The following is a 12,502-nucleotide window of genomic DNA, read 5'->3' as shown; positions in this document are numbered from 1 at the left end:
CGTAGAGGGAGAGAGGATTGCAAATAATATGTAAATGCTCAACAAAAGCCGTATAATTCTCCGAGTATTTCTCCCTGAACACTCCCAACACACTGAACCCAGCTGTCCAATTTGCTATTGTCCTGGCAACCCGGGGAAGTTTATCTTTCCCTTGCCCTACTTTTTTTTTTCTCCCCCAGATAGAAGCCTTTTCATCTGAGCCCTTCTGCCCGGAATATAAGGAAGCTATGGGAGGAGAATAAGAGTGGGGAGGTCCCTTGCCAAAGCCCTCTTTTGTGGTCTCTGGCAAGTATGTGCTGAGCGTCCCGCGCTGAAGTCTTTGCCCTCCCCGATCAGGGCTCTTGCTGCTTGCTCTTTGCTATCTCTGGCCGGGAGAAGTGTTTGCTCGGTTGCTTTGCTTCCCCACTCTCCTTTGTCCCGCTTTGCTTTCCTCAAGCAGCTTGCACCATAGCCTTGTTCCGGTACTGGTCATCCTGGACCAGCCCCAGTTCCTGCTAAGCATGCCTCCGTGTGAGGGGCCTCGAGCTCGGAAGTCCTTGTTTAGAAAGAGTCCCTTATCTACCGGGCTGCTGCTCTCTTGCTCAAGGTCCTTCCATTGAGAAACCGTTTATCGATACTGGGGACTAAGGAAGGGAACTAAGGGGAAGGAATAAGCTAGAGTGCTGCTAAATGCTTAACAATTGACTCTCTGAGAATCACGCACTTTTAAGATCAATCTGCATTATTATCATTTTCTCAATCATTTCCTTAAGTCTTCTAAACAATCAACAAAACAGTAACTCAAGCCCTGATTTTGTAGCATTTGCTGATTTCTGAAGTTTAAATGTGCATGTTGAATGTTTAACAACCGGTTCTTCCCCAGCCAGTGAAAGCTGGCTCCAGCATAGCAGTGCTGGTACCTAACCTGCCTTCCTCCCCAGTAACCAGAACCCACTTTTCCACTGACAGGGAAACGGTGCTTTGATGATGCCACCTTCAATCAGAGCCACGTGCTCTGATTAATAAAAGAGAACCATCATTGGTGTAGTGTATAAAGAGGTGGACTTGGAGTCAAATAAAACCTAAGTTCAAATCCTTCCTCTGACACATCCTATTTGAATGACCCTGGGCAAGTCACAACTTCTCAGTGCCCTGGGCAACTGTCTAATACTTAAAATTGGATTGCAGGGTGCTGATCTGCTTTGGTGCAGGGGATTTCCTCACTGGGCATCCCTTCAGCAATGAAATAACAGATCCCATCACACTGTAACTTGGCTCTAGCATAGTGGTGTCATTTTGGTCCTCTTCAACTAACCAACCAATAGATCCCATCCTCCCCATCCCCAACCAAAAAAGAAGAAGAAGAAGTAGAAGAAGAAGAAGAAGTAGTAGTAGTAGTAGTAGTAGAAGAAGAAGAAGAAGAAGAAGAAGAAGAAGAAGAAGAAGAAGAAGAAGAAGACCTCATGATAATGCTATCTACTGAAGGATGTTTATTTAGCACAAAGAAGACTTGAGAGACGATCTTGAAATCTGTCTTCACATATTTGAAGGTGATTTATGTGAAAAAAGAGATTAGACTTGCTCTTCTTAATCCCAGAGGACAGAACAGAGAGCAGCTAATAGAAGTGGCCTATACTTAAGTAACAATCTGAGCTGTCCATTAGTGGAATGGGCTGCTTCAATAAATAAATCAACTAATCCACAAACATTATTAAGAACATAGACATCCGATATGTCCCAGGTACTGTGTTAGGCACTGGAGATACAAAGAAAAATAGTATGTTGTATTGATATTCAGGGGTCTACCACTTGGACTAGATCCAGTGTGAGGTCCTGAGATTCTGTAATCCACAAAAATTTGGAAGTAACCTAGAACTAACTCATTTGGGGCAGATCTGGCTATTAGCAAATAAAGCAGTGTAGACATCAGTTCTGACCTCTGTTGTGAGTACAGCTGGTCTTGTTCTATGTTTCTCTTAGGTACAGTCCCTTCCTCCTCCTTTCTTTCTCACCCCTACAAAATAACATTGAAGAAAAATAAGTAGATGGCAGAGTAATTCACAGCCCAGGAGCCCAAGGATCCTCAAAGCTGTGCTACATCCTCAAAGACCTGGATTCAAACCTGGACTCTGTCACTTGCTAGCTATGTGATGTGGGACAAGTCACTTAGCTGCTCTGGGCCTCAGTTTTCCTTGTCTGCCAGACACTGACATAATAAGAGAGGACTGACATGTACAGAGCCTACAGGCTGTGAGGGCTGTCCCTAACTTGTATCCTGCGGTTGTCCTTGTGTGGTTCAAAGGGAAGCACAATGAACATCTCTAGCCTCTTCTCCCCATCCTTCTCAAAGAGAGGCTTTAAGAGGAGAGGAAGTAGGAAGTTGGGGCTGAAGGGCACCAAAGTGCTCTCCGAGAGAGAGAGAGAGAGAGAGAGAGAGAGAGAGAGAGAGAGAGAGAGAGGGGGGGGGGTACCAGGCTAAAATTATATCTATCTACTCCCTTAAATATTGTTAGTCTAGGGATAGGGACGGTTTCAATCTCATTTTTGATCATTTTATTTCTCATTATTTGGGGGAAAGGAGTCCTCCAAGTGCCTTATCCAAGGCCTGACCCCTTTTCCACCTAATGCTAGCTCCACAATGAACACACATATCAAATAGCAAGGTATACATAGGAGAATATCTACCAGACAATACGAGTGAAGGCGTAAAATAATTCAACCAAGAGAGACTTCTAGATATCAATCAAGATGAAACTTCCCAAAAGCTCTAGTGTAGCAAGCTAGGGATAGAGACATGGTAGAGACCATTGACTCCTCTCCTGTCTTCCCTGAGTCTTTTCCTTTGGCAAATGGGGTTGGCATCTTCCATCTTCCCTCTTGAAACTCAAAGACTTGAAGCTTGAATCCCAAAGGGGAATGGAGCTTGCAGAGTCCCAAAGAGGACTGAAGAATCAGTCAATCAATCAACATTGATTAAGCTCCTACTGAAGAAGGCTGGAGCTCTCCTGCTGTATCTTCATCTCTGTCCCACCCCTCATGCAGGGGAGGGGCTTCATCTCCACCAATGAGGAGACAGTCCCATGCCAATGGGCTTTGGGACAGAGGTTATGCTGATAATAACACTTTCTCTGACTACCTTACATGGTTTATATGAAGTCCAAATGAGACCACATAGTGTCACAGAAATATCATTTGGCTTGGAATCAGAAGATCTAGGTGACAGGCCTGGTTCTGGCCTGGTTCTAGGTCAAATTTTCCTTTGCCTTAATTTCCTCATCTGCAAAACTGGCATAACAACACCTGCTATAACAATAACTAGTCTCTCAGGGTCATTCTGAGGCTCAAATGAGCTAATGGGTGCAAAGTGCTTTGTAACCATTAAAACACCATATAAATGCCACCCTTATTCCCAAAGCTTTTTTCCAGGGCTCCAGACATACATGAAGTCTAGCACTTTTAGGGAATTATCTGAGCCAAAGTAACTTTAGGAGGTCTATGATTGGAGACCTGGAGCTAGAAAGGACCTCAGAGGCCAACACCATCATTTTACAGATGAGGAAACTGAGACCCAGAAAAGTTGACTCTAGAGCCTTCGTCACTTCCCTCAGTATCATGCTGTCTCCAAGCTAGCCTCACCTATTCTAGGGCTAACTTGAGGGTTGGTTTGCTCCAAGATGAAATTGGCTTGTCCCCATGATTCTCATCAAAGCAGATCTACCCTCTCTAGTCCTCACCTCCCTTCATTCATCCTAAATTGAACCAGATTCTGTTCATGGGCTCTGGGCTTACTTTCCTAACTCATATTCCAACTAGCAGGTTTTCTATTTTTTCTCTAGAGTAAGAAGTCTGATACTCCCAGGCTTCTAGAGGTAACCTTGAGGGATCAAGGTTGGAGGAGGGTGGGGTAAGAATGTCTGTAGTACTACTGCTCATGAGTACTACAAGCTTTAAAAAAAAAGGCTTAAAACTATACAGGTTTACTGTAGGTCACTCAGAGGTATAATGAATAAATGGACTGGAGCTGCTTTCTTGTCATTTGTAAAATCACCATGATTTGAATGGATTCAAAACAAATAGCTAAAGCCAAGTGGATATTTAATTCATCATGATGTTTTCTTTTGTTTCTTCTTTTCATTTTCTTTTTCAATTTCAGCCCCATACTTTTCAATTTCTTCAGGATTTAAAACCTTAAGAGGCTGATCTCTTCTCATTACAGCTAGTTCAATATTCTTGCCTCCTGACTGAACCAGTTCCAAAAGAGCCTTGACAACAAGTTTGATTGTCAAATCATCAGTTTAGATGGCTTCATCAGTATAGTTCTTCTCCAAAAATTTGCCAACTGACTTGGCACCTCTACCAAAAGCATTAGCCTTCCATGCATGGTATGTGCCATAGGGGTCTGTATTAGCCCTGCATATAGTTGATATAGTTAAGGCCATTATATCCTCTGGATTTTTTTAAACAATGTTTGGTAACCATTATCGTGCCCCTTTTCCTCTTTTTGTCCCACTCCCACCCTATTATATAGAAAAGTGCATGAGTGTGAAAATAGGAAATGAAGGAAGAGATGAAGGGGGAGGGATGATACAGATGTCAAGGAAGGAAGAGGCATACCATGACTGGCAATGGTGGCGTCATGGTAAGAGAAATGATTATTAAATAACAAATTATTGGGGAGATCCTTGACCTTTCCCAAAAATTTACCCCACCTAGACTATCCTATCTAAGTGGAGTTGTTGCCCCATCCAACAAGGAAACCTTACAAAGAATTTAATCTAAGGTGAATTCCAGACTATTGTGTTCCACTCAGGTAGGTTTGGGCATGAGGTAGATCCTTTGTCTAGATTGTCCAAAACTGGGGGTGATTTGGAAGTAAATTGCGTAATCAAAGTCACATCCCCCAGCCACTCATTAGAATAGGTACACCTCTCATTATAATATTCATTCTTTCCATTAATTGTTAACCAATCAGAGTTGATTGCCATCCTTAAAAACACCCACTCTTCCAAGGGCACGTAAGTGTTGAGTGGTTCCATGAGGGGTCTTTGACATTCAAGAGTGTCACTGACCCCTTTTATGTATTTATATGCTAGCATGATTAATAAAATGATTAATGTCTCTTGAATTTTTTACATGTCACAAGGGCACCTTGCTGGGGCTGCTTCCTGAGTCCCCTCATTCTGTTTCACAATGGACTGACTGTGGAAGATGAGGTTGGATACCAAGACAAGACAGACAGACAAGGCTTAAAAAACCATCTGCTATGGGAGCTTCAGCCTTCTACCAGGGCAACTTGAGTCCCAAGTTCATTCCCCGTACTATGAATCCCAAGTCCAAAGTGTCTCCAGAATTTCTGCCTTTTCATCTAGTGAATCAAGCTTGGAATGGACATTGCTTTGTCCTTTCAAAAGAGAACATTGGTGGGGACCTAAACAAAGTCAAACCATATAGTTCTTAAAAATCCTGGGTCTAAAATATTCCTCTAGGAGGACCTTCGGGGTTTGGAAAAGTGGTGCATTCACAGATGCTTGGTAGATTTAATGTTTTATTATGCATTGTGCTCTAGTTATTGTGTGCTTTTTATTTGCAGACATACTGCTGCATGTAGTTTATAAGCCACCTGCATCAGTAGCATATTCTAGCATCTCTAGAGAGATAAAAGTCTGGAAGAATTCCTGGAAGATAGTTATAAGTCCAGGCATGGCACTGCAGCCTCTAATCCTAGAAACTAGGGAACCTGGGCAGATATCTTGAGCTCAGGAGTCTGAGTTACAGTGGCCTAAGCAGATCAAGTATCTTCACTAACTTCAACATTAATATGGTGAGCCTTTCAAAATGGGAGTTAGAGGTACCGATTGCCTAAGGAGAAGGAAAGTTGGAAATGGAATAGGTCAAAACTCCCATGTTCATGATAGTGGGACTTGGCCTCCGAGTAGGCTCTATACTTCCAGAGTAGGTGAAATAGGAAGATCCAGTTTTGTTTTGTTTTTTTAAAGCACGAAACATTAAGTGCGTTGTTGGTGGATTGTGAACTGATCCAACCATTCTGGCAAGCAATTTGAAACTATGCCCAAAGGGCAATCAAACTGTGCATACCCTTTCATCCAGCAATACCACTGGTAGGTCTATATCACAACAAGATTATAAAAAAGAAAGGACCTATGTTACAAACATATTGATAGCAGCTCCTTTTGTTGCGGCAAATAATTAGAAGTGAGGAGATGTCCATCAATTGGAGAATGGCTGAACAAGTTGTAATATATGAATATAACAGAATACCATTATTCTGCAGGAAATGATGAGTAGGTGGACTTCAGAAAAACCTAGAAAGACTTACATGAACTGATGCTAAGTGAAGTGAGCAACATTGTGCGATGACCAACTTTGGTAGACTTAACTCTTCTCTTGATGGAAAATGCTATCCACATCCAGAGAAAGAACTAAGGAGTCTGAATGCAGATTGAAGGGTAACATTTTTTTTCTTTTTCGTTGTTGTTGTTTTTTCTTTCTCATGGTTTTCCCCTTTGGTTCTAATTCTCCTTTACAACATGACTAATGGGAAAATATGTTTAATATGATTATACATGTATAGCCTATATCAGACTGCATGCTGTCTTGAGGAGAGAGGTGGAGAGAGAGGGAGAGAAAATTTAGAACTCAAAATCTTATAGAAGTGAATATTGAAAACAAAAACAAATGAATAAATAATTTCTTTAAAAATGCTATCCACCTCCAGAGAAAGAACTGATGAAGTCTGAATGCAGATCGAAGCATACTATTTTAACATTCTTTTTTTCCAGTTTTTTCTTTTAGTCTATTTCCTCTTTTACAACATGACTAATACGTAAACATGTTTTGTGAGATTGCAAATATATAACCTATGTCAAATTGTTTTACTGTCTTAAGGAAGAGGAGGAGAAAGGGAAGGGAGGAAGGGAAAAAATTTGGAACTCAAAGATCATTTAAAAATGTTAAAAATTGTCTTTACATGTAATTGGAAGAAAATACTATTTTTAAAAAGTACTCATTAAGGTGTAAGAAACAAAACTTGAGACCCACCTACAAAGGAAAATACTGTCTAAAAATGTTGTATAATGCATTCATTCATTCTCTATTTATCAGACTGGACTCATGGTTTCTTCGGCACATGGACCTCCCATAGCATTTGGCAGATGGACAAATTCTTAAGCAACTCATAGTCTCGAAGAATTTTCTGGGGCACTGAGATGTTAAGTCATTTGAGTCACATAGACAATCTGTATCAAAGACAAGAATTAAACCCAGATCTTCCTGACTTTAAAATAAGCCCTCTTTCTATTACACTATATTACATCTTGTTCAATGCATATGTGAGAAAAGTTTATAGCTGCAAGTACAGAGCAAGCTGTATACAAGCCAAAGTATGACTTTTACCATGGCAAACTAGGTTTTGTGTTTTTGTTTGTTTGTTTGTTTGTTTCCCCAGGAAACCTGCCATACACAATTGTCAAGTCGTACACAGGATACGTCACAAACACATCAACAACGGTAAGTGCCCTAGATGGAGAAAAGGCGAAGACCACTGATCTAGTAAGAGACTAGTTTTCAATGTGATGTACACTCTGAAATTTGAAAACCCTGATGTCATGTCATTGGAATGCTTGCAAAGGTTAGAGAAATAATTTGGCCTTGGCTATATACTAAATCTGTCAGCACTTGACAACATGAAGGGGAAGATCCCTCCAAGCTCCTGCTACAAGAGAAGAGACTAGTTTGGAGGCTAGTACTTAAGGTTGTTGTGAAGCCAAAAGACATAGTTGGTGTCAAATGGCACCACGTAAGTGCTGGACTGATAGGGAAGAGGTGGATGCTGCTGTCCGGGCATCTGATTAGACTTGAAAAGTTTAGATGAAATAAACTGATGGATGAAAATGATCATCTGAGTAAAAAAATTTGACTCCTAAGAAGAGCCAATTTTACCCCAAATACCTAGAGAATGCTTGGGTTACAGAAATGAACACTGGTTGCCCAGACCCGAAGCCTGGAGCCCAGGAAAAGTCTTCTGAGAAATGGAATGATTAGGCATAGCTCCTGCTCACAGAAAGACAAAAGATCACAAATCCAGTGATTTCAAGAGCCTGATGCAAGCACGGTAACATTGCAATAAAGACACAGTGGCAGAAGTAGGTTCTATTATAATTGTGGTCAAGGTGGACGTGTGAACACTGAAGGAACTCAAGAGAGGGATTAAGACTTGGTTTGGTAGAAAGTATTGACCTCTGACTTTGTATTTGCTTACATGTCTATTTTTGTTTCTGTTATATGGGAGGCAGAAGAGAATAGGCATTTATATAGCACCACTTATAAGCATTTATACAGCACATAATAATGTACCAGACTATGGTAAGCCCCTTATAATTATTACCTCATTTAATCCTCACAATAACCTTGTGAGGTGGGTACTGCTATTGTCCCCATTTTACAGTGAAGGAAACTAAGGCAAAAGAGGTTAAGTGACTAGCCCAGAGTCACACAGCTGGTATATGTCTAAGGCTGGATTTGAACTCAAGTTTTCCTGACTCCAGGCCGGGCTCTATCCACTGTGTCACCTAGCTGTTTAGGTGGGATGTAAACTCCTTAAGGGCTTGGGGCTATTTCAGTTTTGTCTTTGTATTCCCAGCACTCTGCACAATTCCTGATAATATAACAGGCATATAATGGAGGCTTGTTTTTGATTAATTTATTGATTTATCCTGCGTTGGGAAAGGATTATAGGATCAAAGATATAGGTCATGAAGGTCACCTCAGACCATGAAAATCCTAAGCTTTACCTCATCAACAATGGTTTATGGGACTTTTCTCTCTGTACTCAGAAGATTCTGTATAAGGTAACACTGATAATAACTCACTGCGGAGTTCAGTAAGTTTACATCCAGGAAGTTTACACATTCCCTGTTTTGAGGGGAAATGCTGAGTAAGTCCATTCTCTCTGTGGTTTCCAGAGGGTCATCCGTCTTCTACTTGTCATCTCCATCTCTTCCTGAGGGGCAACAATGACAAGGCATGTAAGGATCTGTGGATCTGTCCAAGAAGAACTTAGCTTTTAGCCCCTACCACTGGTGAAACCTCACCTCCTTTCTGTACTTGCCAAATTTCAGTGAAGGCTGATTACATAAATGTCATATAATGACTTCACCTATACTGTATGTAGCATTTATTCAGTCTAGAATGGATAAACAAATGAATGGTACATCATCATTAAAACACAAGTTATAATGAAAGAATTAAACACCTATTGAAAAGCTGTGAGCACACTCTCCAAATCCCGGAAGTCTTCCCAGATGGAAGATCAATTTGAACCCAGGAGTTCAAGGAAATGTACAGTGTGAGAAGTTTAATTTCTAACTGCTGCTCTCTTTTAAATAAGCAAATAGTCACTAACAAAAGATACATATTCACATGGAGATTTAACAATGAAATCTTATTTAATAAGTGGGTCAAAGAACAAATCATAGAAAAAAATGAATAACTATGTAAAATAAAATAATAATGAACAACACACCAAAAATTCTGGGATTTAGCTAAAGCAATCCTCAAGGGGAAAATTATATCCTTAGCAAAATAGAAAAAGAGAAGGTTAATTAACTGGATATCCATTAAAAAAAAATTAGAAAATCAACAAGTAAAACTAAAATAAGCACAAACAGGGAGATATTAAAAATGAGAGGGGAAATAGACACATAAGAAACCAAAAACCCCATAAATAAAACTAAAAGGTGCTTGTTTTAAAATAATAAAATTGTTAAACCCTTAGCTAATCTTATTAATAACAAGAGTACAGAAAATCAAATCAATAAAATAGCAAATGAACAAAGTGAAATCACAACAAAACTAAAAGAAAGAAAAAGAATAATCAGAACATATAATGCAGTTATATGCTAACAAAATAGAGAACACAAAACAAATAGAGGAATATTTTCATAACTTAAAATACCCAAGCTACCAGGAGACCAGATTAAAGATCTTAAGTAACCTGATCACAGAAAAAGAAATAGATCTAGCTATAAAAGAACTATTTAAAAAAAAATCCCAGGACCAGTGGATTCATAGGACAGTTCTAACAGACTTTCAAACAACAGTTAGTACCCATGCTTCACAAATTTGTATCAAAAATTGAGGAAGTATCCTACTAGAATCCTTTTATGAGACAAATATAGTCCTAATAGCTAAACCAGGGGGAAAAAAACACAAGGAAAAAAAAACAACAACTATAGGCCAATATCATTAATGAACACTGACTCAAAAATTTCGACCAGGCAACCAAGTACCCATTCCATGTTTTACTAACTAGATGAATGGGCAAAATAGGCAAAAAGCTCTGAATCTGAGACATAACACGGGGAATGGATTTGGGATCTAGGTGAACTCATGAACAACAAAACCTTGCACAGTAGAGGATATTGTTGGTCTTGGCTGTCTTGTCTTGCCAGGGTCCCCAACCTCCCCGGCCCCCAGATGTGTGTAAAACCATAGGCTAATAGGAACTAAAAGATTCAAGAGCCTGGAATTGTAGAGGAGATAACATTCTAGCTAAATTCCTGAGAAGGAATCTCTTGGTGGAGAGGAGAAAAGAGACTGCCTCAGTCTCCCCCTCTCCCTTCATCAGAGGAGGATCTTGTGAGCTTGGAAGTGTCAGAAGGATTTTGGACTTCCCCTCTTTCCAACAGCGCATCCCTGGAAGAGCTGACGGAAGTCTCTGAATTGGGACCCAAGGACAGACTGAATTCAGATTCGAGGTGCCACTAAGCAGCCTCCAGAAAAGCTATATTATACCTAAGGAAAACATTTTGATGACTCCAGCAAAAGGACTTCCAGGAACTGTGAGTTACCCCTTTGCCGCATGTACTTAGCTTGAGCCCACTTTCTCCTGGACTCCGTATGAACTGGTAGGAGAATGTGTTATACTTACCAGGCAATTAGCTAGTACAGTGGATAGAGCAATGGCCCTGGAGTCAGAAAGAGTTGAGTCTGAATCCATTCTTAGGCTCTTAATAACTGTGTGACCGTGTTTGCCTTAGTTTTTTCAACTGTAAAATGGAGATAATAATAGCATTTACCTCCCAGGGTTGTTCTAAGGATCAAATGAGATATTTGTTAAGTGCTTAGTACAGTGCCTGGCACAGAGTAGGCACTATGTAAATGCATATTCCCTTCCCTTTTGGGACACTATTTTCACATGAGTTGTTTTCATTTTATGACCTTAGTGAATACCTTTTCTCCAAAAGCTGATTAAGTATGACTGATTAGCTGATTGCTGTCTATTCAGCCATTTTCAGTAGTGTCCAACTGTTCGTGATCCCATTTGGGGTTTTCTTGGCAAAAATACTGGAGTGGTTTGCCATTTCCTTCTCCAGCTCATTTTACAGATGAGGAAACTGAGGCAGATGGGTTAAGGGTCACACAGCTAGTAAGTGTCTGAAGTCACATTCAAACTCAGGAAGATGTGTCTTCCTGACTCCAGGCTTGGCACTCTATCTACTACACTATCTAGCTGCCCTAATTAATTGATTAATTAACTAATTGATATCAGGTGTTAATCACTGGGGGGGAAAGCACACTAATAGAGGCAATAGCACATATGACCTATAACATTAGAAAGATATTCCCAAAGTAGCAACTGAGCTCTGGAGACCCAGGCTGCTAGCATGAGTGTTGAGTGTGAGTTGGGATAATCATTCCACACCCTAAGCTACATGCGGAGCCTCATCCTGAATAAATATTTAGCCCTTCACATATGCAGAGACCCCTGGAGAGATAATCAACCTAGGACTTTTGTTACTCTAGTTTTCAGGAGTTTGTGTGCTTTGTTTTAGACTGCAATTATATAACACTCAAGTTTTTCTGATTGTTTCTTTATACATCAGATCAGTTTTTCAAAAGTAACTTTTGCTTGTTTGATTACATGTATACTGATAACTATTGTATTGTCATACCTAGTAAAAGTATTGCAGCTAATATGGGAAGTATGGATTTTTCATACCTATAATACTAATACATAGCAGTTTGTTTAAAGCACACCATGATAGTTCATCAATGTTATTTTATTTTATTTTTAAATAGTCCTATACTTGCCTTATTTGTGCCACGAGTCTGGACAACTTCTCTGAGATTGTTATGTACTGTAGGTCCGTGGGACGAAGTTTGCCTGCTGGCCTAGAAACCCCATGTAATCAACCCTATGTGTATTATTCCTTTTGTTGAGGAGCCCCACAGCTCTTCGAAGGCTTTCTTTATATGTATTTTTTTTAAGGTAAAGAAAAGGGTGAGTTAGAAGTTCAATTTGGATGGTCCTTTCAGAGGCAAGGACCTACTGGGGGTAAATTTCAAAGGTATTTTAGTATAGGAACCCAAAGGAAATTTGTTTGGATTTACTAGGGATTACTAGAGAAAGTTAGGTGTGTCCTGTATAAAAAGGACTACTTGGAAAATTATTCACCCTCCAATTGGATGGATTTTTTAACTGAAGGAATCATAGAAGAGTTTT

This window comes from Phascolarctos cinereus, unplaced genomic scaffold (genome assembly GCF_003287225.1).
Source record: "Phascolarctos cinereus isolate Bilbo 61053 unplaced genomic scaffold, phaCin_HiC Scaffold_4;HRSCAF=312, whole genome shotgun sequence".
NCBI lineage: Eukaryota > Metazoa > Chordata > Mammalia > Diprotodontia > Phascolarctidae > Phascolarctos > Phascolarctos cinereus.
Note: the sequence above shows the minus strand (reverse complement) of the source record.